Source organism: Sorex fumeus, unplaced genomic scaffold, assembly GCF_029834395.1.
Source record: "Sorex fumeus unplaced genomic scaffold, SorFum_2.1 ptg000236l, whole genome shotgun sequence".
NCBI classification, from domain to species: domain Eukaryota; kingdom Metazoa; phylum Chordata; class Mammalia; order Eulipotyphla; family Soricidae; genus Sorex; species Sorex fumeus.
In genome coordinates this window covers 1,131,858-1,159,244 of record NW_026606293.1, presented here as the reverse complement: position 1 = coordinate 1,159,244, position 27,387 = coordinate 1,131,858, and the positions used below count along the sequence as shown (strand labels likewise).

General features: G+C 44.0%; 1 pseudogene; it reads left to right on the top strand.

Moving 5' to 3' along the window:
- Positions 1-24,985: 24,985 nt before the first annotated feature.
- LOC130018103 (RNA-binding motif protein, X-linked 2-like) overlaps positions 24,986-27,387 on the top strand; it is a 48,376-nt pseudogene continuing 45,974 nt past the window's right edge.

Sequence of the window (27,387 nt, the reverse complement as noted above, 5' to 3'; positions counted from 1 at the left end):
CATACTCGAGCTTCGCTTGTAGAGGTTTTTGGTCACTGGGGTTCCATCTGGGGGAGGCGGGATGCGGTACCTACCCCATCTGGGACTTCCCGATGATCTCGGCTCTTTTTGGAACCTGTTTTTTTTTTTTCCCTTCGGGATTTGTGGATCCCGCCCTCCATGTTGTCCTTCTCTTCGGCTAAATGCTGTCAAGATGGCGCTGGGGGGCGGGCTGTGGGCGTGACTTCCGGAATCTGAGGTTACCTGGGAGATGTAGTCCCGGCATTTTTGAGGAAAAGTCCTAGTTCCCGCATACTCGAGCTGTGCTTGTAGAGGTTTCTGGTCACCGGGGTTCCATCTGGGGGAGGCGGGATGCGGTACCTACCCCATCTGGGACTTCCCGATGATCTCGGCTCTTTTTGGAACCTGTTTTTTTTTTTTTCCCTTCGGGATTTGTGGATCCCGCCCTCCATGTTGTCCTTCTCTTCGGCTAAATGCTGTCAAGATGGCGCTGGGGGGCGGGCTGTGGGCGTGACTTCCGGAATCTGAGGTTACCTGGGAGATGTAGTCCCGGCATTTTTTGGGAAAAGTCCTAGTTCCCGCATACTCGAGCTGTGCTTGTAGAGGTTTCTGGTCACCGGGGTTCCATCTGGGGGAGGCGGGATGCGGTACCTACCCCATCTGGGACTTCCCGATGATCTCGGCTCTTTTTGGAACCTGTTTTTTTTTTTTCCTTCGGGATTTGTGGATCCCGCCCTCCATGTTGTCCTTCTCTTCGGCTAAATGCTGTCAAGATGGCGCTGGGGTGCGGGATGTGGGCGTGACTTCCGGAATCTGAGGTTACCTGGGAGATGTAGTCCCGGCATTTTTGGGGAAAAGTCCTAGTTCCCGCATACTCGAGCTGTGCTTGTAGAGGTTTCTGGTCACCGGGGTTCCATCTGGGGGAGGCGGGATGCGGTACCTACCCCATCTGGGACTTCCCGATGATCTCGGCTCTTTTTGGAACCTGTTTTTTTTTTTTCCTTCGGGATTTGTGGATCCCGCCCTCCATGTTGTCCTTCTCTTCGGCTAAATGCTGTCAAGATGGCGCTGGGGGGCGGGCTGTGGGCGTGACTTTCGGAATCTGAGGTTACCTGGGAGATGTAGTCCCGGCATTTTTGAGGAAAAGTCCTAGTTCCCGCATACTCGAGCTGTGCTTGTAGAGGTTTCTGGTCACCGGGGTTCCATCTGGGGGAGGCGGGATGCGGTACCTACCCCATCTGGGACTTCCCGATGATCTCGGCTCTTTTTGGAACCTGTTTTTTTATTCCTTCGGGATTTGTGGATCCCGCCCTCCATGTTGTCCTTCTCTTCGGCTAAATGCTGTCACGATGGCGCTGGGGGGCGGGCCGTGGGCGTGACTTCCGGAATCTGAGGTTACCTGGGAGATGTAGTCCCGGCATTTTTGAGGAAAAGTCCTAGTTCCCGCATACTCGAGCTGTGCTTGTAGAGGTTTCTGGTCACCGGGGTTCCATCTGGGGGAGGCGGGATGCGGTACCTACCCCATCTGGGACTTCCCGATGATCTCGGCTCTTTTTGGAACCTGTTTTTTTTTTTTTCCTTCGGGATTTGTGGATCCCTCCCTCCATGTTGTCCTTCTCTTCGGCTAAATGCTGTCAAGATGGCGCTGGGGGGCGGGCTGTGGGCGTGACTTCCGGAATCTGAGGTTACCTGGGAGATGTAGTCCCGGCATTTTTGAGGAAAAGTCCTAGTTCCCGCATACTCGAGCTGTGCTTGTAGAGGTTTCTGGTCACCAGTGTTCCATCTGGGGGAGGCGGGATGCGGTACCTACCCCATCTGGGACTTCCCGATGATCTCGGCTCTTTTTGGAACCTGTTTTTTTTTTCCTTCGGGATTTGTGGATCCCGCCCTCCATGTTGTCCTTCTCTTCGGCTAAATGCTGTCAAGATGGCGCTGGGGGGCGGGCTGTGGGCGTGACTTCCGGAATCTGAGGTTACCTGGGAGATGTAGTCCCGGCATTTTTGAGGAAAAGTCCTAGTTCCCGCATACTCGAGCTGTGCTTGTAGAGGTTTCTGGTCACCGGGGTTCCATCTGGGGGAGGCGGGATGCGGTACCTACCCCATCTGGGACTTCCCGATGATCTCGGCTCTTTTTGGAACCTGTTTTTTTATTCCTTCGGGATTTGTGGATCCCGCCCTCCATGTTGTCCTTCTCTTCGGCTGAATGCTGTCAAGATGGCGCTGGGGGGCGGGCCGTGGGCGTGACTTCTGGAATCTGAGGTTACCTGGGAGATGTAGTCCCGGCATTTTTGAGGAAAAGTCCTAGTTCCCGCATACTCGAGCTGTGCTTGTAGAGGTTTCTGGTCACCGGGGTTCCATCTGGGGGAGGCGGGATGCGGTACCTACCCCATCTGGGACTTCCCGATGATCTCGGCTCTTTTTGGAACCTGTTTTTTTTTTTTCCCTTCGGGATTTGTGGATCCCGCCCTCCATGTTGTCCTTCTCTTCGGCTAAATGCTGTCAAGATGGCGCTGGGGGGCGGGCCGTGGGCGTGACTTCCGGAATCTGAGGTTACCTGGGAGATGTAGTCCCGGCATTTTTGAGGAAAAGTCCTAGTTCCCGCATACTCGAGCTGTGCTTGTAGAGGTTTCTGGTCACCGGGGTTCCATCTGGGGGAGGCGGGATGCGGTACCTACCCCATCTGGGACTTCCCGATGATCTCGGCTCTTTTTGGAACCTGTTTTTTTTTTTTTCCTTCGGGATTTGTGGATCCCTCCCTCCATGTTGTCCTTCTCTTCGTCTAAATGCTGTCAAGATGGCGCTGGGGGGCGGGCTGTGGGCGTGACTTCCGGAATCTGAGGTTACCTGGGAGATGTAGTCCCGGCATTTTTGAGGAAAAGTCCTAGTTCCCGCATACTCGAGCTGTGCTTGTAGAGGTTTCTGGTCACCAGTGTTCCATCTGGGGGAGGCGGGATGCGGTACCTACCCCATCTGGGACTTCCCGATGATCTCGGCTCTTTTTGGAACCTGTTTTTTTTTTTTCCTTCGGGATTTGTGGATCCCGCCCTCCATGTTGTCCTTCTCTTCGGCTAAATGCTGTCAAGATGGCGCTGGGGTCGGGCTGTGGGCGTGACTTCCGGAATCTGAGGTTACCTGGGAGATGTAGTCCCGGCATTTTTGAGGAAAAGTCCTAGTTCCCGCATACTCGAGCTGTGCTTGTAGAGGTTTCTGGTCACCGGGGTTCCATCTGGGGGAGGCGGGATGCGGTACCTACCCCATCTGGGACTTCCCGATGATCTCGGCTCTTTTTGGAACCTGTTTTTTTTTTCCTTCGGGATTTGTGGATCCCGCCCTCCATGTTGTCCTTCTCTTCGGCTAAATGCTGTCAAGATGGCGCTGGGGGGCGGGCTGTGGGCGTGACTTCCGGAATCTGAGGTTACCTTGGGGATGTAGTCCCGGCATTTTTGGGGAAAAGTCCTAGTTCCCGCATACTCGAGCTGTGCTTGTAGAGGTTTCTGGTCACCGGGGTTCCATCTGGGGGAGGCGGGATGCGGTACCTACCCCATCTGGGACTTCCCGATGATCTCGGCTCTTTTTGGAACCTGTTTTTTTTTTTTTCCTTTGGGATTTGTGGATCCCGCCCTCCATGTTGTCCTTCTCTTTGGCTAAATGCTGTCAAGATGGCGCTGGGGGGCGGGCTGTGGGCGTGACTTCCGGAATCTGAGGTTACCTGGGAGATGTAGTCCCGGCGTTTTTGAGGAAAAGTCCTACTTCCCGCATACTCGAGCTGTGCTTGTAGAGGTTTCTGGTCACCGGGGTTCCATCTGGGGGAGGCGGGATGCGGTACCTACCCCATCTGGGACTTCCCGATGATCTCGGCTCTTTTTGGAACCTGTTTTTTTTTTCCTTCGGGATTTGTGGATCCCGCCCTCCATGTTGTCCTTCTCTTCGGCTAAATGCAGTCAAGATGGCGCTGGGGGGCGGGCTGTGGGCGTGACTTCCGGAATCTGAGGTTACCTGGGAGATGTAGTCCCGGCATTTTTGAGGAAAAGTCCTAGTTCCCGCATACTCGAGCTGTGCTTGTAGAGGTTTCTGGTCACCGGGGTTCCATCTGGGGGAGGCGGGATGCGGTACCTACCCCATCTGGGACTTCCCGATGATCTCGGCTCTTTTTGGAACCTGTTTTTTTTTTTTCCTTCGGGATTTGTGGATCCCGCCCTCCACGTTGTCCTTCTCTTCGGCTAAATGCTGTCAAGATGGCGCTGGGGGGCGGGCTGTGGGCGTGACTTCCGGAATCTGAGGTTACCTGGGAGATATAGTCCCGGCATTTTTGAGGAAAAGTCCTAGTTCCCGCATACTCGAGCTGTGCTTGTAGAGGTTTCTGGTCACCGGGGTTCCATCTGGGGGAGGCGGGATGCGGTACCTACCCCATCTGGCACTTCCCGATGATCTCGGCTCTTTTTGGAACCTGTTTTTTTTTTTTTCCTTCGGGATTTGTGGATCCCTCCCTCCATGTTGTCCTTCTCTTTGGCTAAATGCTGTCAAGATGGCGCTGGGGGGCGGGCTGTGGGCGTGACTTCCGGAATCTGAGGTTACCTGGGAGATGTAGTCCCGGCATTTTTGAGGAAAAGTCCTAGTTCCCGCATACTCGAGCTGTGCTTGTAGAGGTTTCTGGTCACCAGTGTTCCATCTGGGGGAGGCGGGATGCGGTACCTACCCCATCTGGGACTTCCCGATGATCTCGGCTCTTTTTGGAACCTGTTTTTTTTTTTCCTTCGGGATTTGTGGATCCCGCCCTCCATGTTGTCCTTCTCTTCGGCTAAATGCTGTCAAGATGGCGCTGGGGGGCGGGCTGTGGGCGTGACTTCCGGAATCTGAGGTTACCTGGGAGATGTAGTCCCGGCATTTTTGAGGAAAAGTCCTAGTTCCCGCATACTCGAGCTGTGCTTGTAGAGGTTTCTGGTCACCGGGGTTCCATCTGGGGGAGGCGGGATGCGGTACCTACCCCATCTGGGACTTCCCAGATGGGAATCGAGGTTAGGTTACTTTTCTGTGCTCGCTCCTCCTTCCTGAGGAATGCTTGTAGAGCTATAAACTTTCCTCTTAACACAGCTTTTGCTGTGTCCCATAAGTTTTGGTACCTCATGTTCTCATTTTCATTCATTTCTAGGAATCTTTTGATTTCCTCTTTGATTTCCTGTCTAAGCCACTCGTTGTTCAATAGCGCACTGTTTAATTTCCAGGTGTTTGATTTAGTTTTCTGTTTTTGTGTGTGATTAACTTCTAATTTCAGCGCATTATGGTCTGAGAAGATTTTTGGTACAATCTCTATCTTCTTAATTTTATGTAGGCATGTTTTGTGGCTCAGCATGTGGTCTATCTTGGAGAATGTTCCATGTACGCTTGAGAAGAATGTGTATTCAGCTTTTTGTGGATGAAGTGTTCTGTATATATCTACTAAGTCCCTTTCTTCCATTGTTTCCCTCAGATGAAGTATGTCCTTGCTAAGCTTGGGTCTGTTTGATCTATCAAGAGGTGACAAACCGGTGTTGAAGTTTCCCACTAGTATTGTGTTGCTATTGATGTCTTTTTCCAAATCTATGAGTAGTTGTTTTAAGTACTTTGCTGGTCTCTCATTAGGTGCATATACATGTATTATTGTAAGTTCTTCCTGTTGTACAGATCCTTTGATCAATAAGAAATGGCCTTCACTGTCTCTTATGACCTTCTTCACTCTGAAATCGATGTAGTCTGATATTAGGATGGCTACCCCAGCTTTTTTATGGGAGCTGTTTGCCTGTAGGATTGTTTTCCAGCCTTTGACTCTGAGTCTGTGTTTGCTTTGACTATTGAGATGTGTTTCTTGCAGGCAGCAGAATGTTGGGTTCAATTTTCTAGTCCATCCTGCCACTCTATGTCTTTTAATTGGTGCGTTTAGACCATTGACATTGAGAGAGATTATTGTTATGGGATTTTGTCCCATTGTTCTGTTGAAATTTGGTGTATTTGAGGGGCCTGTTTTGCCTTAAAGTAGCCCATTTAGTTGTTCTTGTAACCATGGTTTTGAGTCTGTGAAGTTCCTGAGCTGTTGTTTGTCTGTGAAACTGTGTGTTGTTCCTTCTATTATGAATGAGAGTCTCGCTGGGTAAAGTATTTTTGGAGAGGCATTTATTTCACTGAGTTTTTTCACTATGTCCCACCACTGTTTGCGGGCCATGAGGGTTTCATCAGAAAAATCAGCTGTGAATTTTAAGGATGCTCCTTTGTAAGAGATTTCTTTCTTCGATCTTGCTGCTTTCAGAATTTTGTCTCTGTCTAAGGTTTTGGTCATTTTGATCAGAATGTGTCTTGGGGTATTTTTATTCGGAGTTCTTCTAGCTGGTACCCTTCGGGCCTCCTGAATGTGGTCACAAGTTTTCTTCAGTTCTGGAAACGTTGTAGCAATGATGTCTTTGACGGTTTCTTCTTCATCAAGGTTTTCTTCCTGTCCCTCTGGGACTCCAATAATTCTTATGTTAGCCCTCTTGGCTTCGTCACGATCTTCTCTTGCCGTCTGTTCCCGAATAGTGAGTCTCTTTTCCATTTTCTGCTCTTTCCTGGAGAGTCTCTGAACTTCATCTTCGAGCTCACTGACTCTGTTCTCAGCGGCTGTTACTCTGCCGCTGAGGCCCTCCACTGAGGTTTTCAATTCGCCTACCAGGTTTTTCAGGTCTAACATTTCCGATTGCATTTTCCTCCTTTCTGCCTTGAAATCCTCTTGTCTTTTATTGGCATTGCTTTCCATTGTTTCTTTTAGTTCCCCAAGCATCCTAAGTAGCTCCCTTCTGAATTCCTTGCCAGAGAGGTTGTCTAACACTACAGTACTGTTGATGTCTTCTGGGCTAGCCTCTTCAATAAGAAAGCTTGGTGGGCTTTTGCGTTGCTTTACCATTGTGACAAGTGTGGTTTAGTCCTTCACATTCACTGTTACTATTCTGCTTAATATGCAGTGTGACTTGAGATAGGCTTATGAGTTATTGGCTACTGAGTTTCTAGTGGTTGAGCTAAAATAGAGAAGATTCCATCTAAGAAGGTAGCTTATGGTTTCTAGGGCATATGTAGTGGGAGAATATTTCGTGGCTTCGTTAGCGGCCGCGGCTCTGGAAAGGGTCCCTGCGCTGGTCCCGCGCAGATCAGGGGGAAAAAATGGCTGTCCTATGAGATCGAGCTAGCTGCGCATGCCCAGAGAAGAGTCCCAGGCCTTGGGGGCAGGCTGTACCTGAATGGAAGGGGAGAGAGTTCGCAGAGACCTTCAGCTTTGTTGCTGGGAGGTGGGGCTTGGTTCCCGTCCCGCGCAGATCAGGGGGAAAAAACGGCTGTCCTATGAGAACGAGCTAGTTGCGCATGCCCAGAGAAGAATCCCAGGCCTTGTAGGCAGGCTGTACCTTCAGCTTTGTTGCTGGGAGGTGGGGCTTGGTTCCCGTCCCACGCAGATCAGGGCAAATCGACGAATAATGAGAAGTCAAGTGCTCAAGTGTTCAAGTGATTTCCTGTATGAGATTTACAGTGACTCAGGAGAACTTTTTTGCAAAATAACTTTTTCCTTCAAAAGATTTCTCTCCTGCATGAATTCTTTGTGTTGAGTGAGGTAGGATTTGATTGAGAAAGTCCTCCAACATTCTTTACAATTCTTAGGTTTTCTCACCTGTATGAATACGCTATTACTGAATTCTATGTCATTTTAGTGAGAAAGATTTCCTGCATTCCTTCATAGGGCTTGTAACCTTGTTGTAATATTGTTGAATTAGAAACGATTTCAGTGAAACCTTGGGTCAATATACAACTTCATTCAGAATGATTACATGAGGGCAGAAGGAGCATTATATGTGCGGGACAGTTGATAGGGTTGCAGAGATTGACACTGGGCCTTCCTCAAAGTAGGCCCTCCTAGAGCATTCTGAGTCATCTCTTAGGAATCGATCTCTTTCAGCATTTGCTGTTTGTTATTTTGTTAATAGAGTTTATTACAGATAAGCTCATTGTCGTTTTGATTTGCATTTTCCTGATATAGGAAATTGTAAATTGAATCTTCCTTGCCTGGAATATACAACTTTTCCATACATGTGCCTGTCAGATTCTAGAAAGAAAACAACTCTAAAGACAGGGAGTAAGTTTCATCTGTAAAGGCTTGATCTGTTTGGTAAGACCCAACAGATAATTGAGGTAGTCACTTATACGTATGGAAGTAAGTAATCTAAATGTAAATACTGTTAAGGTTGGGGCCATATTATAGCAGTTTAAGATGTTTGCTTGCCCTGCATTCTGCCCACCAGATTAGATCCATGTCACTTTAATATTCTTGGTAACAGATACCTTGCTGAAAAATACCAAGCTCCTTGTGGTTTTGACTTCCATTTTTCTGATAGGTTCCTTACCTGGGATATACTATTTTCCCAATATATGTGTCTGTAAGATTAGGTTCCTTACCTGGGATATACTATTTTCCCAATATATGTGTCTGTAACATTCTAGCCATTTAACAACTCATAAGCAAGGAGTTTGCTTCATCTGGAGAGGCTTGATCTGATTCAGTAAGACCCACCAGGTTTTTGAGGTTAGACACTTAAACTTAATATTTCTAGTGCTGGAACGATTATCAGCAGGTAAGATGCTTACCTTGTACGTGGTCAACCGGATTTGATTTCTTACTGTATGAATGTGGTATTTTTGAATTCTACATGACTGTCGTTAGAAAGTTTTACTACCTGCTTTACATTTATAAGGTTTTTCATCAGAGTGATTTCCATATTGTTGAATTAGATATGATTCTAGTGGAAAGATTTCCGACATGCTTTACACCCCTAGGATTTCATACTGTATGAATTTGATATTGCTGTATTATGCATGAAAGTTTTGCTACCTGCTTTATTTTGGAAAGTTTTATCTTCAGAGTGACTTCAATATTGTTGAATTTGATATGATTTCAGTGGGTTAGATTTCCTACATGCCTTATACCCCTCGATTTTGATAGCACTGCGGGTAGGGCTTTTGCCTTGCACGCAGCCAACATGGCGAACTCGAGTTCGATTCCTCTGCACATCTCGAGAGCCCGGCAAGCTACCAAGAGTATCTCGCCCACACAGCAAAGCCTTGCAAGCAACCTATGACATACTTGATATGCCAAACACAGTAAAAAATCTCACAATGTTACTGGGCCTGCTCGAGCAAATCGTTGAACAGCGGGAGGACAGTGACAGTGACAGTGATGAATTTGATATTGCTGTATTCTACGTGACTTTCATGAGAAAGTTTTACTACGTTCTTTACATCGATAAGGTTTTTTAGTCACAGTGACTTCCATATTGTTGAATTAGATATTCTAGTGGGAAAGATTTTCTGCGTCCTTTACGCCCCTAGGATTTCATATTACGAATTTGATATTGCTGAATTCTGCATGACTTTCGTGCGAAGGTTTTGATACCTGCTTTACATTTGAAATATTTATCTTCAGAGTGACTTTGATATTGTTGAATTAGATGTGATTTCAGTGGGAAAGGTTTCTTACATGCTTCCTTGCCTTGCATGCAGACCATCAGTTTGATCCTTGACATCCCAGTACTCTCTCAGGATTTGATGTTTGGTATTTTTCTGAGAGATAAGAAGTGATAAGTTTTTGGTATTTTGTTAATACCTTTGCTGTAAGATACCAAGTGATAAGCCTCTTGAGGTTTTGACTTGCATTTTTCTGATCTTTCACTTGCCTGGTATATACTATTTTCCCAATATATGTGTCTGTCAGATTCTAGCAAGAAAACAACTCGGAAGTCAAAAATTTAGCTTCTTCTGGAGTGGCTTGATCGGATAGGTAATACTAGAATTTTTAAGTTACTCACTTCTGAAAGAGTATTTCTAGGGCTGGAGCGATTGTGCATCAGGTAAGATGTATGTGGTCGACTGGGTTTGATCTCTGGCATTTGTATAATTGCCTGAGTTCAGAGCCAAGAGTAAGCCCTGAGGACAGTGTGGGCTGGACCAGGGTCGGATTGATCCAAATGCAGAAGAGAATGTGCTGTAACTTGCACGGGATTGGATGGAGTTCTGGTAAGAGAAGAGAATCAGAAAGAAGAAAGGGTTCCTCGGGCAGTTCCACCGCTGTGAGGTGTGAGGAAACAAAGTACCACCTAAGATCAGTGGAAAGAAGACCAGGAGGATTGATCCATGGTTGGAAGCCAGCCTCAAGGTCTGGGGGATTCCATCATTTCCCTCTTTTTTTTAAATTGAATTAGATATAATTTTTGTGAGAGCATTTTCCTACCTTCTCCTTGAAAATTCATGGGGTTACTTACCTGTACCACTTTAATGTTGTTGACTTGGATATGGCTTTTGTGACAAAGGTTTCTCACCTGACTGACTTCCATATTGTTGAATTAGATATGATTCTCTGAAAAATATTTCCTACATGCTTTACACCTCTTGGATTTCTTACTGTATGAATTTGATATTGCTGAATTCTACATGACTTTCGTGAAAAAGTTTTACTACCTGCTTTACATTGATAAGGTTTTTCATCAGAGTGACTTCCACATTGTTGAATTAGATATGATTGTAGTGGAAAAAATTTCCTACATGCTTTACACCCCTAGAATTTCATATTGTATGAATTTGATATTGCTGAATTCTGCATGACTTTCGTGCGAAAGTTTTGCTACCTGCTTTACATTTGGAAGGTTTATCTTCAGAGTGACTTCGATCTTGTTGAATTAGATGCGATTTCAGTGGGAAAGATTTCCTACATGCTTACTTGCCTTGCATGCAGCACATCAGGTTGATCCCTGGCATCCCAGTATTCTATCTCAGCATTTGATGTTTGGTATTTTGCTGACAGATACCCAGTGATAATTGTTTGGTATTTTTTAAATTCCTTCCTGGCAGATACCAAGTGATAAGACTCTTGTGGTTTTGACTTGCATTTTCCTTATCTTTTTCTTGCCTGGGACATAATACAGGATATATTTCTCTGTCAGATACTAGCAAGAAAACAACTTGAAAGATAAGAAGTTAGCTTCATCTGGTGAGGCTTGATCTGATTTGGTAAGATCCACCAGATTTTTGAGGTTAGTCACTTATACTTAAAAATTTACATAGCTGCAACAATAGTACAGAAGATTAGATGCTTTCCATCCTTGGGGCCAACTGAGTTTGATTCCCCGCAGAGCAGATCATTTCTTGAGTGCAGAGCAGTGGGGTCAGAATAGGTACCTTTTTGACAATGATGATTGGAAGGGATTGCTCTGGATGGAGTTGTGTTTTGAAATTGGGTCATGGAGCAAACATGATGGCCTCTCCGTATCAGTATTGGAAGACCTAAAGCCAAAAAGAAGAGAGAAAGACAAGATGAAATATGCCTGTCTACAGGCATGCTTGGTGGCCCAGAATGTGTGGAGCTGGTAGGAGGGAAACTCAGGACATTGGTGGTGGGAAGTGTATTTGGTGAAATGATGGATGTTGGAACATTGTATGTCTGAAACCTGATCACGAAAGGTTTATAACTATCTCACAATTTCAGTTCAATTACAATGAATACAATCGAGCAAATCAATGAACAATGGGAGGACAGTGATAGTGACAGTTGCCCTGGGGATTAAATCCTGCATCATGTTACATAGTTCTGGAAAAAAGTTTTAACAACTTACTCATGTAAACCTCTTGTCCCCTGCTCCAGGCTGTCTTCAGCCTGGACCTCCTTGGAGCGGGCGGTTGAGTTTCCCTCCCCGCCCAAAACAGAGGCCTGCATACTCCTCTATCCAGATCCCCCGGTTTCCAGTAGCTTGGTGGCCACACCCACAATTCACCCTCAGCACCATGTAATCTCTTATACAGCCAGCCAAGAAACAGAGAGTATAAAATAAATCTCCCCCAATAGAGCAACGCAGTTTTTTCCTGGACAGTGTGGCCAATCAGTCAACAAAAAGCTTGAATTCGCTAGATTGGGGGCAACTGTAAGAGTGATTAAATGCCGCCCCAGAAGCCTCCGTCCTTCTCGGAGAGCCAGCATGCTAGCGAGAGTATTCCGCACGCACGGCAGACTGTCAAGATCCCCGTGGCATATCCAATATGCCAAAAGCAGTAACAATAACGAACCTCATTCCCCGTACCCTGAAAGAGCCTCCAATACGCCATTGGGCTATTCTAGCACATGACAGGGATTAATGGAGTCATTACTGGTGCCCGCTCAAGCAAATCGATGATCATCAAGATGACAAGTGACAAGTGACTGGTGTAAAATATGCAATTCAAAGAATTTCAGCTGTGTGTTGGTATCACTGTCTTTATAATAAAATAAGGTCTTGAGGTTATAAAGAAACAGGGAACAACAAATGGCGACAGTCATTGAAATTGAAGGTTTTGTTTGCAAGAAAAGTGTAGGCAGTATTCTCATAAATCCTTCTATCACAATGGTTTAAATAATAGAGATTCCTGCATGCTGAGAAAGTGCCACGGTGTATGAATTCTTATTTTTCTGTTCCTGAAAGGGGGCTTTTGATTGTGGGGAGAAAAACACCCCCAGTATCTTCCGCAGTGAGGCAAGTACTGGTTCTTACTAGGGCACAACAAATTGAGGCTGAGCAGGGTGCATGTAGAGCAGACATCCTCAGGCCTGGTCTTAGGAGCCCATTCGCCCCCCACCATGCCATGTTTCAGGGTTTACCAACCAGATGATCTTGGCTTTGACATAGCAGACCCACGATGTATTAAATATGGAGCATTTCATCTCGGAGTTCTGTGGCTCTATTTGCACTTCTCTGGTAGTTCTAACTGTGTCCATTTCTCCACTTTTGGAAATGAGGGTCAATTTGTACGTTCTGCAAAAACGCTCTCTTAGTCTTTTTATAATCCTGAACTGTAATCCATTTGCCATCACCCTGATAGAGAGCATTAGTGCAATTATCATCATCTTTGTAGTGTAGGCCTTATTCCTCCCATAGTTTTTCAAAGTGGAATCAGCTTAACTGCTGGACCAACCTCTTTTTCCCAGGTTATCTCCAAAGACATACTGAGCAAGCTATCTTAGGCCCCTTGATCCCCACCTGACAGTGTGGTGTCTTAAAATATAGTTTATTTGGTTTGGGGTGGGGGTTATTTTGGGGATCACACTCAGCTCTGCTATGCTCAGTGCTTAATCTTGGCTCTATGGTTATGGTGTTCAGAGTGCCGAGAAGACCATATGCAGTGCCAGGATTGAATGTGGGGTTGGCTATGTACAAGAAACGCAACTATTTTTTCATTATATGGTCATGGTCCTCCTGTTGTTCATCGATTTGCTCGATCGGGCCCAGTAACGTCTCCATCATGAGACTTGTTGTTACGGTGTTTGGCATATTGAATACGTCACAGGTAGCCTGCCAGGCTCTGCCGTGCGGGCGAGATACTCTCGGTAGCTTGCCGGGCTCTCTGAGAGGGGCGGAGGAATCGAACTCGGGTCGGCCATGTTGGCCGCTTGTAAGGCAAATAACTTATCGCTGTGCTATCGCTCCAGCCCTTTCATTATATACATATATATATAATTTTCTTAAACGTAGTTCACAATAGTTCTTTACAAAAATAGTTCATTACAGATAATATTCAAATACCAATTGCACCGCTGAGCACCTTCCACTTCAATGAAGTGGGAAGTGTGTAAGGGTTGTTGTCTTTTATTCTGGAGCCACTTAAGCCTGAATATAAGAGAATACAATCAAGTATATTAGAAAACAAACAACTATGTGATACTTTTGATAAGTAAGTGAGATAGAGTATATGAGGTTGCATAGCCGAAAATGTGGCAGCACACTCCAGGAAGGCAACTTAACCCCTCTTTTATCTCTCTGGCCCCTGAGCATAGTGCCTTTTTTGTCCAACGGACATTGACTGAAGCATGCGAGAAACTCATCTTAGCACTGCCTGTTTTCTTGGTCTCTCCTTGTATTCACCTTTAAAGGAAGATGTGATACAGAGCATTTCCTGTAAGGCAAGGTAGCCTTTTGTGTTAGTAAGTCCTGAGAACAACCAGGTATGGCCTGTAAACAAACAATAACAAAACCCAAACCCCCACAATATTGCATTACTTTTCTCTCTATAATGAGCATGAGTCAAAATGTTGTGTTTTCCATTTAGAGTGGAGAACAGAATTTTGAAAATGATTGAAGACATGTAGGTTCTTTAAAGAAAGCATTCAGTCTCAACTAATGCTTTGCTCTCATGCTCGTGAAAAACAGATAATACCATCCCATCCCATTCCCCTTAGGTTAGGGTTAGAATTGGCTTTTTTTTTTTTTCCCCCTTTATTTTATTTTATTTTTTTTAAAGTTGTAGATTTACAATTTTTTGTGCTTTGGTTTCAATTATACAATGATCAGATACCCATCCCTCCACCAGTGCCCATTTTCCACCACCATGGATAATATCCCTCCCACCCCCATCCCCCCATCCCCCCATCTCTGTGGCAGGGCAATCCCCTGTGTTCTCTCTCTCCTTTTGGGTGTTGTGGTCTGCAAAAGAGGCATTGAGTGGCAAACATGTTCAGTCCATAGTCTACTTTCGACATGCATCTCCCCTCCTGGGAGGATCCTCCAAACATCCTTTATTTGGTGCTCCCTTCTCTATCTGAATAGCCCTTTCCTCTAGGATACCCGGCTGGCCTCTAAGTTATGGAGTAATCCTCCTGGTGCTGATCTCAGCTATTCTTGGGTATTAATCTCATACTTTGTTACTTTATATCCCCCAGATGAATGCAATCTTTCTATGTCTATCCCTCTCTTTCTGACTCATTTCGCTTAGCATGATACTTTCCATATTGTACCACTTGTATGTAAATTTCATGACTTCATCTTTTCTAAGAGCTACATAGTACTCCATTGTGTAGATGTACCAAAGTTTCTTTAACCAGTCATCTGTTCTTGGGCATTCAGGTTTCTTCCAGTTTCTGGCTATTGTAAAGAGGGCTGCAATGAACAAACAAGTGCAGATGTCACTTCGACTATACATTTTTGCCTCTCTGGGATATATTCCCAGGAGTGGTATTGCTGGGTCAAATGGGAGCTCAATTTCTAATTTTTTGAGAATCGTCCATACTGTTTTCCAGAAGGGCTGAACCAGTGGACATTCCCACCAACAGTGAAGGAGTGTCCCTTTCTCGCCACATCCACGCCAGCATCGGTTGCTTTTGTTCTTTTGAATTTGGGCCAGTCTCTGAGGTGTGAGATGGTATCTCATTGTGGTTTTGATCTGCATCTCCCTGATGATTAATGATGTAGAGCATTTTCTCATGTGCTTTTTTGCCATTCGGATTTCTTCTTTGAGAAAGTTTCTGTTCATTTCATTGCCCCATTTTTGGATGGGGTTGGATGTTTTCTTCTTGTGGAGTTTAACCAGTATTTTGTATATCCTGGATATCAACCCCTTGTCAGATGTGTATTCGGTGAATATCCTTTCCCATTCTGTAGACTGTCTTTGTATTTTGGTCACTGTTTCTTTGGAGGTGCAGAAGCTTCTTAGTTTAAGATAGTCCCATTTATCTATCTCTGTTTTCACTTGCTCGGCCAGTGGCGTGGCATCTTTGAAGATACCATTAGCTTCAATGTCATGGAGGGTTTTGCCAACTTTATCTTCAATGTACCTTATGGTTTCTGGTCTGATGTTGAGGTCTTTAATCCATTTTGATCTTACTTTTGTACATGGTGTTAGGCAGAGTTCTGAGCCTATTTTTTTGCATGTAGCCGTCCAGTGATGCCAACACAATTTATTAAAGAGGCTTTCCTTACTCCACTTCACATTACTTGCACCTTTATCAAAGACTAGATGATCATATGATTGAGGAGAGATGTCAGTGTATTCAACCCTGTTCCATTGGTCTGCAGTTCTGCCTTTGTTCCAGTACCATGCTGTTTTAATTATTACTGCTTTGTAGTACAGTTTGAAGTTCGGGAGGTTGATTCCTCCCATTTTCTTTTTCCCAAGAATTGCTTTAGCTATTCGTGGGGGCTTATTGTTCCATATAAATTTCAAGAGTGTTTGCTCCATTTCTTTGAAGAATGTCATGGGTATCCTTATAGGGATTGCATTGAATTTATACAATGCTTTCGGTAGTATTGCCATTTTGACAATGTTAAGTCTCCCGACCCATGAGCAGGGGATATCTTTCCATTTCCTCATGTCCTCTTTTATTTCCTGAAGTAGCGTTTTGTAGTTTTCTTTGTACAGGTCCTTTACTTCCTTAGTTAAGCTGATTCCTAGGTACTTGATTTTCTGGGGCACAATTGTGAATGGGATTGTTTTTTTCATGTTGCTTTCTTCTCTCTCACTGTTTGCGTATAGGAAAGCCATGGACTTTTGGGTATTGATTTTATAACCTGCAACTTTACTATACGAGTCTATTGTTTCTAAGAGTTTTTTGGTGGAAGTTATTGGGTTCTCTAAGTAGAGTATCATATCATCTGCGAATAGTGAGAGCTTGATTTCTTCCTTTCCTACCTGAATGCCCTTAATATCTTTTTCCTGCCTAATCGCTATTGCAAGTACTTCCAGTACTATATTGAACAGCAGTGGAGAGAGTGGGCATCCCTGTCTCGTCCCTGATCTTAGAGGGAAGGCTCTCAGTTTTTCCCCATTGAGGATGATGCTTGCTGTAGGTTTGTGGTAGATGGCTTTAATTATGTTGAGGAAGGTCCCCTCTATACCCATTTTGGCTAGGGTTTTCATCATAAAGGGGTGCTGGATCTTATCAAATGCTTTCTCTGCATCTATTGATATGATCATATGCTTTTTATCTTTTCTTTTGTTGATATGGTGGATTATGTTGATTGATTTCCGAATGTTGAACCATCCTTGCATCCCTGGGATGAATCCTACTTGGTCATGGTGTATGATCTTTTTGATGAGTAGTTGGATTCTATTTGCTAGTAGTTTGTTGAGGATCTTTGCATCTGTGTTCATCAGGGATATCGGCCTGTAATTCTCTTTCTTTGTGGTATCTCTGTCTGCTTTTGGTATCAGTGTGATATTTGCTTCGTAGAAACTGTTTGGAAGTGTTTTTGATATTTCAATTTCGTGGAAAAGCTTAAAGAGTATTGGGAGTAAGTCCTCTTTAAAGATTTGGAAGAATTCACTAGTGAATCCATCCGGGCCAGGACTTTTGTGCTTGGGGAGACTTTTTATTACCATTTCAATTTCCTTGATGGTGATAGGTCTGTTCAGGTATTCCAGGTCTTCTTGGTTCAGCCTTGGGAGTCTGTAGGAGTCTAAGAATTTATCCATTTCCTCGAGGTTTTGATGTTCCGTGGCATAAAGCTTCTCAAAGTACTCCCTGAGGATCCTCTGAATTTCTGTGGTTTCTGTTGTAATGACCCCCTTTTCATTTCTGATTCGGTTGATTAGGGTTTTCTCTCTCCCTTTCTTTGTGAGTTTTGCTAGAGGCTTATCGATCTTGTTAATTTTCTCAAAGAACCAGCTCTTGGTTTCATTGATCTTTCGGATTGTTTTTTGGGTTTCCATCTCGTTAATCTCTGCTCTGAGTTTTATTATTTCCTTTCTCCTGTTCGGGTTGTGCTCCTTTTTTTGGTCCTTCTCCAAGCTCTTAAGCTGTGAGGTTAGGTTACTTATGTGTGCTCGCTCCTCCTTCCTGAGGAATGCTTGTAGAGCTATAAACTTTCCTCTTAACACAGCCTTTGCTGTGTCCCATAAGTTTTGGTAACTCGTGTTCTCATTTTCATTCGTTTCTAGGAATCTTTTGATTTCCTCTTTGATTTCCTGTCTAATCCACTCATTGTTCAATAGTGCACTGTTTAATTTCCAGGTGTTTGATTTAGTTTTCTGTTTTTGTGTGTGATTTACTTCTAATTTCAGCGCATTATGGTCTGAGAAGATTGTTGATACAATCTCTACCTTCTTAATTTTATGGAGGCATGTTTTGTGGCTCAGCATGTGGTCTATCTTGGAGAATGTTCCATGTACGCTTGAGAAGAATGTGTATTCAGCTTTTTGTGGATGAAGTGTCCTGTATATATCTACTAAGTCCCTTTCTTCCATTGTTTCCCTCAAATGAAGTATGTCCTTGCTAAGCTTGAGTCTGGTTGATCTATCAAGAGGTGACAAAGCAGTGTTGAAGTCTCCCACTAGTATTGTGTTGCTATTGATGTCTTTTTCCAAATCTATGAGTAGTTGTTTTAAGTACTTTGCTGGTCTCTCATTAGGTGCATATACATTTATTATTGTAAGTTCTTCCTGTTGTACAGATCCTCTGATCAATAAGTAATGGCCTTCACTGTCTCTTATGACCTTCCTCACTCTGAAATCAATGTGGTCTGATATAAGGATGGCTACCCCAGCTTTTTTATGGGAGCTGTTTGCCTGTAGGATTGTTTTCCAGCCTTTGACTCTGAGTCTGTGTTTGCTTTGACTATTGAGATGCGTTTCTTGCAGGCAGCAGAATGTTGGGTTCAATTTTCTAATCCATCCTGCCACTCTATGTCTTTTAATTGGTGCGTTTAGCCCATTGACATTGAGAGAGATTATTGTTATGGGATTTTGTCCCATTGTTATGTTAAAATTTGGTGTATTTGAGGGGCCTTTCTTGCCTTAAAGTAGCCCATTTAGTTGTTCTTGTAACCATGGTTTTGAGTCTATGAAGTTCCTGAGCTGTTGTTTGTCTGTGAAACTGTGTGTTGTTCCTTCTATTATGAATGAGAGTCTTGCTGGGAAAAGTATTTTGGGGGAGGCATTTATTTCATTGAGTTTTTTTACTATGTCCCACCACTGTTTTCGGGCCATGAGGGTTTCATCAGAAAAATCAGCTGTGAATTTTAAGGATGCTCCTTTGTAAGAGATTTCTTTCTTCGATCTTGCTGCTTTCAGAATTTTGTCTCTGTCTAAGGTTTTGGTCATTTTGATCAGAATGTGTCTTGGGGTATTTTTATTCGGATTTCTTCTAGCTGGTACCCTTCGGGCCTCCTGAATGTGGTCACAAGTTTTCTTCAGCTCTGGAAATGTTGTAGCAATGATGTCTTTGACAGTTTCTTCTTCATCGAGGTTTTCTTCCTGTCCCTCTGGGACTCCAATAATTCTTATGTTACCCCTCTTGGCTTCATCACGATCTTCTCTTGCCATCTGTTCCCGAATTGTGAGTCTCTTTTCCATTTTCTGCTCTTTTCGGGAGAGTCTCTGAACTTCATCTTCGAGCTCACTGATTCTGTTCTCAGCCGCTGTTACTCTGCTGCTGAGGCCTTCCACTGAGCTTTTCAATTCGCCTACGAGATTTTTCAGGTCTGACATTTCTGATTGCATTTTCCTCATTTCTGCCTTCAGATCCTCTTGTCTTCTATTGGCATTGCTTTCCATTGTTTCTTTTAATTCCCTAAGCATCCTAAGTAGCTCCCTTCTGAATTCCTTGTCAGAGAGGTTGTCTAACACTACAGTACTGTTGGTGTCATCTGGGCTAGACTCTTCAATATGAATGTTTGGTTTATCTCTCTGGCCCCTGAGCATAGTGCCTTTTTTGTCCAACGGACATTGACTGAAGCATGCGAGAAACTCATCTTAGCACTGCCTGTTTTCTTGGTCTCTCCTTGTATTCACCTTTTAAGGAAGATGTGATACAGAGCATTTCCTGTAAGGCAAGGTAGCCTTTTGTGTTAGTAAGTCCTGAGAACAACCAGGTATGGCCTGTAAACAAACAATAACAAAACCCAAACCCCCACAATATTGCATTACTTTTCTCTCTATAATGAGCATGAGTCAAAATGTTGTGTTTTCCATTTAGAGTGGAGAACAGAATTTTGAAAATGATTGAAGACATGTAGGTTCTTTAAAGAAAGCATTCAGTCTCAACTAATGCTTTGCTCTCATGCTCGTGAAAAACAGATAATACCATCCCATCCCATTCCCCTTAGGTTAGGGTTAGAATTGGCTTTTGAAGAGATGTTAGTAATGACTCTGATTATGGTTCTATTTATTTATTTAATGAATTTTGCTTTTTGAATCACAGCCGGGATGCACAGGGGTTACTCATGGCTGTGCCTTCAGGATTACTCCTGGTGGTGCTCAAGGGATCATATGGGATGCTAGGGATCAAACTTGGGTTGGCCCCATGCAATGTAAACGCCTTACTTGCGGTACTATAGCTCCAGCCTCCTGATGATGCTTTTCTATGAGAAAGGTGTTAACTATTAACAGCAAAAAAAAATCCTTCACGATTATTAGTTAGATTCTCAAGTTTCTTTGGATTGTTATTTAATTTTAGAGAATGCGTGCACTCCTTAGCTCACTGCTATAACTATTGCTTCCATATTTCATGCCTTTATCTTAATCCGTTTCTTGTCTCTCTCTTTCAAGAACCCCTGTGATTACAATGGGACTTCCTGTATAATCCATGAAATCGCCCCAGTTTTAAGATTATTTAACTTAATCATATCATCATCTGTCATTTTGTGTAAGGCAAGTGTGTGTGCCTTGCACTGATCATAGACTCATTGTAATCCTGCTTAGTGCTAGGTGTTATGTTGCCTGAGGCAGAATTTGAACCAGGTGACTGGAATTCTGGTCGCGTTTTACTCCTCAGATGTTGGGGAATTCTCTTTTGTAGAGAAATAGGATAAAGTTGGCTCTGTTCCAAAGCTTTTTTTCCTACAAGCATTCAAACAGTCATGGGTTCGGGTGTTTAAGGCCCCACTGTTTTGCCGAAAACAAAGAATTAATTCCCATCTTAGGCTCCCAACCATGCCTTCAGGCACATAGCCTCTTTTAGGCCAAAGGGCTAACCTTAGTGTGCATAGTGGCAGTGTGTAGTGGGAGAAAAGCCTATGCACTTTTCAAAGGCTTACACCTTCACTGTGATGATTACTGTGCTTACAAAGAACTTTCTAGGTTCAAGTCACACCATCTGAGCTAGGTGCTATTGTTATCACAGATTACATGTGAAGAAACTGATCCTTGAAGAAATGAAAGGAGTTATCTAAGGTCAACCAAATATAAAGGAATGGCAAAGGTTGGTATAGAATTAAATTATTGGGGCTGGGGTGATACTGAAGTGTGTAGGGTACTTGCCTTGCAAGGGGCTAACTCAGGTTAACCCATGGCACTTCTGATGGTCCCCAGAGCACCACCAGGGATGAACCATGAGTGCAGAGCCGGTAGAAAGTGCTGAACACTACCGGGTATGGCCCAACCTCACCCTTCCTGAAAATAATCTAGTTGTCACTCTTTCTCCAATGAATTATTTGCTATCAACATAGCAGAAGCTTGGTGATGATAAGGTGAATGTCAGTATGCTAAATATATGCATGTCCAGGATCTGGAGAGATAATTGAGCGGGAAGCAGACTTACTTACTTCTTGGGTTTTATCCCTGGCATCCATCTCCAAGACTCCTGCAAGTGATCCCTGAGCACAGAGACATAAGTTAGTCCTGTGTACCATCAGGTGTGATTTCAAACCAAAACCAGAATAAAACAAATGTAAACATATCCTAATCCCTGGAACCTGTCATTATATTGGCAAAAGGAACTTTGCAGATGTGATTAAGATTCTTGTGATGGGAAGAGTTGCCTGGACTTTCCAGGTGGGCTCAATGTTGTTATTACAGAGATAATTATAAGAGAAACAGGAGATTAGAGTGAGTTGTTTGGTTGTTTGAAGGGATGTGTCAGTGGAAGCAAGGGGTTGAAGAGATGCAAGGAAGGAATTATCAGCCAAGCACTGCACAGTGTTTCTGGAAGCCAGTAAAGGCAAGATGACAATTTCTCCCCTGAAGCCTTTAGGAGGAACTAGACCAACAGACACTGAAACTGTAAACCTAAAGAGACCGATCTGACAAGGCTCTAAAGGGACATGGCTACACAACCTTGATAAATTTGGTTAGACAAAAATAACTTTTACATTCTTGGCTTGAAGCAGCTCTTTTCCAGATTTTTAAAATATATTACAATCATTTTGTAGAGAACGAATATGCAGAAACTCACGCAGAGCATCCTTTGTTTTTCTTCATTTTATCTTTGAACCAGCCAGAGGATTTTAAGAGCTGCTACAAATTATTATGATTTGGAGAGAATAGAACAAAACACATTTTACACTGTTATTCAGGAAGGTAGATGACCTCAATCCCCCCACTGTTGTTTGTCCAGAAAACTGTAAGGAATAGAAACAAACAGTGAAGCCTTTTTTCTATTAGTATAAAGATTACTTGAAACAAAAGGACAAGATGTAGATTTAAGCATTGCTCCAACCATTCTCAGGACTTCAGTGAAGCCTTTTCCTGTCTTGCTAAAGCTGCTAAGTAGTGCTGCTCTTTGCATTGGGCATTGGTCTTTCCACATTTTGACTCTATCCCAGCGAAACTGATTTCAGAATTCTGAGCTTGGAAACCGTACAATAATAAATCTGTGCTGTTCTAAGTCAATAAATTTATGATAACTTCTTTTAGTAGCAATAGGAAAACAATAATGTGCTAAGGGGTTAATTAGAGGAAAACATAAAAAATGTTTCCTCATAATGCTGCTTGTTAGGGTTTACTTCCCTAGAGATATTCGCTTGAAATACTTTGAGAGTTCCTACTAAACCAGAAAAGAAGATATTGCCAACCTTAGATGCCAAAATTGTTTGGCATCAAAATGAGTTGAAAGCCCAGTAGAGGGCAAGAACTTTCCAGAGCAGGAGCGGGGAGAAGTTATCCTAAAAGTTTGCTCCTCTGTAGTCATATATACAGGAAAGGGCTCTAAAATCAAAGCTTTCTCGGCAATGCTGGTTGCTTTGGTTAGGTTGCAGTTTAGCTGCACTTCTTACTGGCTAGAGTTTCATGCTGAGAAGAATGATATTTTCACTTGATGCTTAAGGCTGAGGATCTTGCTGTTACTTATTGGTACAGTACACTGAGTCCTCTCCACCTCTGCAGAGGTAAACATCAGGTTAAGTTGCACAGCTTGGGACAAAGATTGGTTGAGGAAAGAAAATATATATTCAGGGCTGGAAAAAGAGTCCTTGTCTGACCTGCATTTGAACCCCTGGCACCGTATATAGTCTCCCACAACCCTCCAGGAGTAATCCCTGAGTGCACTCAGGATTAACCTCTAAACACAGCCTGGTGTGTTCCACAACTTGTTCATGTTTACGGAAAATCTTTCTGAAAGGGTATTCTCCCATGATGGAAATTTGGAAGGCTAAAGTACCTGAGAGAAAAATGGTATAGATTTATGGGACTCTCTTAACACAGGAGTCTAGGTGGATACTGAAAGGGACCCTAGAGGGAATGGATAGGAGTGGAGCTTAGCCAGAATTGAGGTTTCATGTTGAGGGCAGTGGGAGACAAGGCTGAAGTATAGGGCCTGCTGCAGATACGAGTGCCAGAGGAACTAGGAGTCATACAATAATGACTTGGAATAGGACTGTAACCAGATGCAATTCATTTTACAGATAATGCAATGGCATAATTAATAGAAACTGATAATTGGTTAAATATTTTTGAGTGACGAATAGGTAATGCATGTTTGTGAGTCTGGCCTATCAGGAGAAGGGTCAAAATACTGATGGCAAGAGGGAAAGCTGTCTGGGGGTGTGGTATGGTGGTGAGAAGTGGAGAGATGACTTGGCTGAACAAGTAGTTTGGCCTTTCCTTAAATGTCGGGATTGGATTCAGCTTCCTTATTGCCCACAGGAAAGAACTTTGTATAGAATAGGTACTAAATCCATATTATTGGGGGAGATCAATGATGATTACAGGGTATGACATATACAAATTATCATTTCAGACTTTTAAGATAAGGCTATCTTCTGAATTGCCATGCTTTTTCTACTTGGACTTTCTGAAATCTAGGTGTTTTCTTATCTATATTTTCCTATCCATTGCAGACATCCATTGAAATGGCCCAGGCAAATCCAGGTGCCTTTCAGTTTTCCTGCCTTCAGAATGTATTTCTGCTAAACCCACCAACAGGTTCATAGCAGTTTTCTTTTGTTCTCTTCAACCTAATTTATGCTTAACTTTTTCTTCGTTTTTCCTCTGAATGTTATGACCATGGCCCTGGTTGAAAACCCAACTCTCATTTCTTAGTCACTCAAAGAAACCAGTAAGATAGTGCTGGATGCTAGTTAACAATTTTTCAGTGGTGACTTTAACCCTACATCTAAGCAACCTAAGATTCCTAGGAGCAGAAAAAAAACCCATACGCAATCTGTCACTGTTTAGTTTGCATGGCCAAGATAATTTTATAAAGTTAATGTATAGCTGGGATGGGGTGGGTGAGAGGCAAAGATAGAATGAATTAAGAGAAACTGTAGTTTGTGGGCAGCCTCTGTTTTGCTCCTTGGAAGGGCACTGAACCTCTTCAGGGTATGGTTTTCCTTATGACCCTCATTATCAAAGTGCCTTTGATAATATATTTACTTACTTGCTTGCTTGATTGATTGCTTTTTGGGCACACCCGGTGATGCTCAGGGGTTACTACTGGCTCTACACTCAGGAATTACTCCTGGCAGTGCTTGGGGGACCATATGAGATGCCAGGCATCAAACCCAGTCGGCCTTGTGCAAGCATCCTACCCACTATAATCGCTCCAGCCCCTCAAAGTACCTTCCGGAAGGACTTCATTTCTGCATCTCTGAGCTGGACCTTCACAAGTCTCGGCCCTCATTTTTAGGACATTATGATTTGAGTTATGGACATAAATATATTCCAGTCGAATTCAAATATTCAATATGATTTAGATCACATATGCTTCCATCTCTTCTACTCGTTGCTCGTTATTTCTAGAGTGAAATGTACATAATTCACTGAGAACTGATGCTCAAATGCCTGTTTGCAGATTCTGATGAAATCAACCTGATCTCACAGGCTGAGTCAGAGTACCTTGCAAACTAACTTCTTTGAACCTCAGTTGCTGGAGGGCCAATATGTGTAAATTTCTTATTCCATAGTCTCTTTTTACTTATTATCAGCTTAATAGAAATTACTATTAATACATGTAATTATAATTTTTATTTATGCTCCTCACTTGAGTAAGAGTCACCATGGAAAGAGATGGTAAAGGTAAAAGGTAAAGGCCCTCCAGTTGATCGTCGATTTGCTCGAGCGGGCCCAGTAACGTCTCCATTGGAGACTTTGTTGTTACTGTGTTTGGCATATCAAATACTCTCGGTAGCTTGCCGGGCTCTCCGAGAGGGGCGGAGGAATCGAACTCGGGTCGGCCATGTTGGCCGCTTGTAAGGCGAATGCCCTACCACTGTGCTATCTTTTGAGTAGTAATTTTCCTATAAATCTGAGCATTTAATTCTGCATAGAGGGTCACACTAGTCAGTTGCCTATGAGATGGATTTGAGGGACAACAAAGAATTTTCCTTCTCAAATTTTCCTTTTCTACTGAAACTCCTGTTCTTTTTTTCTTTTAATCAGCCCTGGAGGGGGGTGGAGTGGTGGAGGCAGGGCACCTTCCAATCACAAATGTGCTATTATTGTCTGTGAGTTTCTTTTAGTTTTCTCTGTTAAGTTTTTTTTAAGGACCATATTTTAAGCAATGTATTTGCAATTTTTTCCCTCTTGTCTTTTGGGACCTCACAACAATCAGGCAAACACTCTACTACTGAGTTAGCACCCTCAGCCTAGAAAATGGCTTTATTTGGTGGATCACATTTGTCAGTACTCTGGGTCTATTCTGGGTTTGATGCAAGAGGAACGTAACTGGTTCCAGGAAGAGAGACGCAAAACATACATTCAGGCTTGCATAGTTATTTTTCATAGGTTGTAGCATTTCATAGTTTGGTTGTACTATAATACCCAGTATGGATTTTTCCAAAAGCTGCTATACAGGTATACAAACTTTTTACATTTCTGAATATTCCGTACTGGATTTTTGTGTGAGGACTTTCATTTCTTTAAAAAAATCCATGAATTAGTTTACAAGATTACAGAATTTCAGGGAGTATAGTTTAACAACTTTCTGGGCTGGAGCGATAGCACAGCGGTAGGGCATTTGCCTTACAAGCGGCCAACATGGTCGACTCGAGTTCGATTCCTCTGCACCTCTGCGAGAGCCCGGCAAGCTACCGAGAGTATCTCGCCCGTACGGCAGAGCCTGACAAACCACCCGTGATGTATTCGATATGCCAAACACAGTAACAACAAAATCTCCAATGGAGATGTTACTGGGCCCGCTCGAGCAAATCGATGAAAAACGGGACAGGCTCGAGGGCCTTCTTAAGAGAATAGAATCAAAGGCAGCCATCAATAAAAGGTCCAAGTGACAAGGGATGTTTTATTTATTTTTTATTGTTTTTTTAACTGTTTTTTGATTTTTTGGGTCACACCCCGCGATGCACAGGAGTCACTCTAGACTCATATACTCAGAAATTACTCCAGGCAGCACCCAGGGGGACCATATGTGATGCTGGGAATTGAACCCCGGGCAGTCGCCTGCAAAGCAAACCCTCTAGCCCCTGTGCTATCGCTCCAACCCTGACAAGGGATGTTTTAGATACGAGTCCATCTCAATATGTATCTGAGTGTCACCTAAACAGGGTTTTTAGTACTGGAAGTAAAGGATGCGATCAAAAGCACCGAATCAGTCATCTTGTCCCAGCTTTCAATCAGCAAATACTAGTGGCGCACGTAATCAGCATCCCAGGCGTAAAGAATATGGTGGACGGCAACAGACGCATTTCGCACTTCAGGTTCACAGGCAGAAGGTAGGGACTAGGAGGGAAAAAAGTGTGGCAAAGTCAAAGTTGCTGTGAGACACGTCCCGGTTCTAGTGCGCATGCGTTCCTCGCCTTATGTCACGACGTGCCTAATCTCTTCCGGTTTGAATTATCTCTTCCGGGGCAGCTCTAGTCCAATGGGATTGCGCGCTGAAGCCGGGCGACGGTTAAACGGCTTTTTCCAGAGGTCGTTACATCCGCATCTTGGAGCAGAAACCTGTGGAAGATGAAGTAAGGCTCCGGTTGTCCTCCGTGGAGTGTGGGAGGTCGGGGCTGGGGGATTGGGATGCAGGGCGGGAGGAGCTGAGGGAAGTGGCGTGGCGGGGGGCGAAGCGTCCGAGGGGGCGGGGGTCGCGAAGTCGGGACGGCGCCGAGACTCACTCTTCCAGGGTACCCCTGGTTGGGCGCTCTCGGTCGCCGGGCCGTTTCTTTACTCGGTGGCAACTTCCGCAGCCCGTTGACGAAATTGAAGTTAATCAACGAGCTCAAGGAGCGAGGGGACCAGCTGGGGGTGGCGGAGAAGGTGTCCTGGCACGCCGAGTACAAGGACAGCAGCGCCTGGATCTTCTTGGGTGAGTTCTGCTGCCGTGCGCCTCGGGTTCCCCGCCGCCTGGCTTTCGAGGGAGGGTTTCAGCCTTCCGCCTCTCTTCTCCCGTTATTCCTCTACTCTCCCTGGCTCTCGCGACCCCCCCCCCCCCCGTTTAGGTGACACCCAGCGA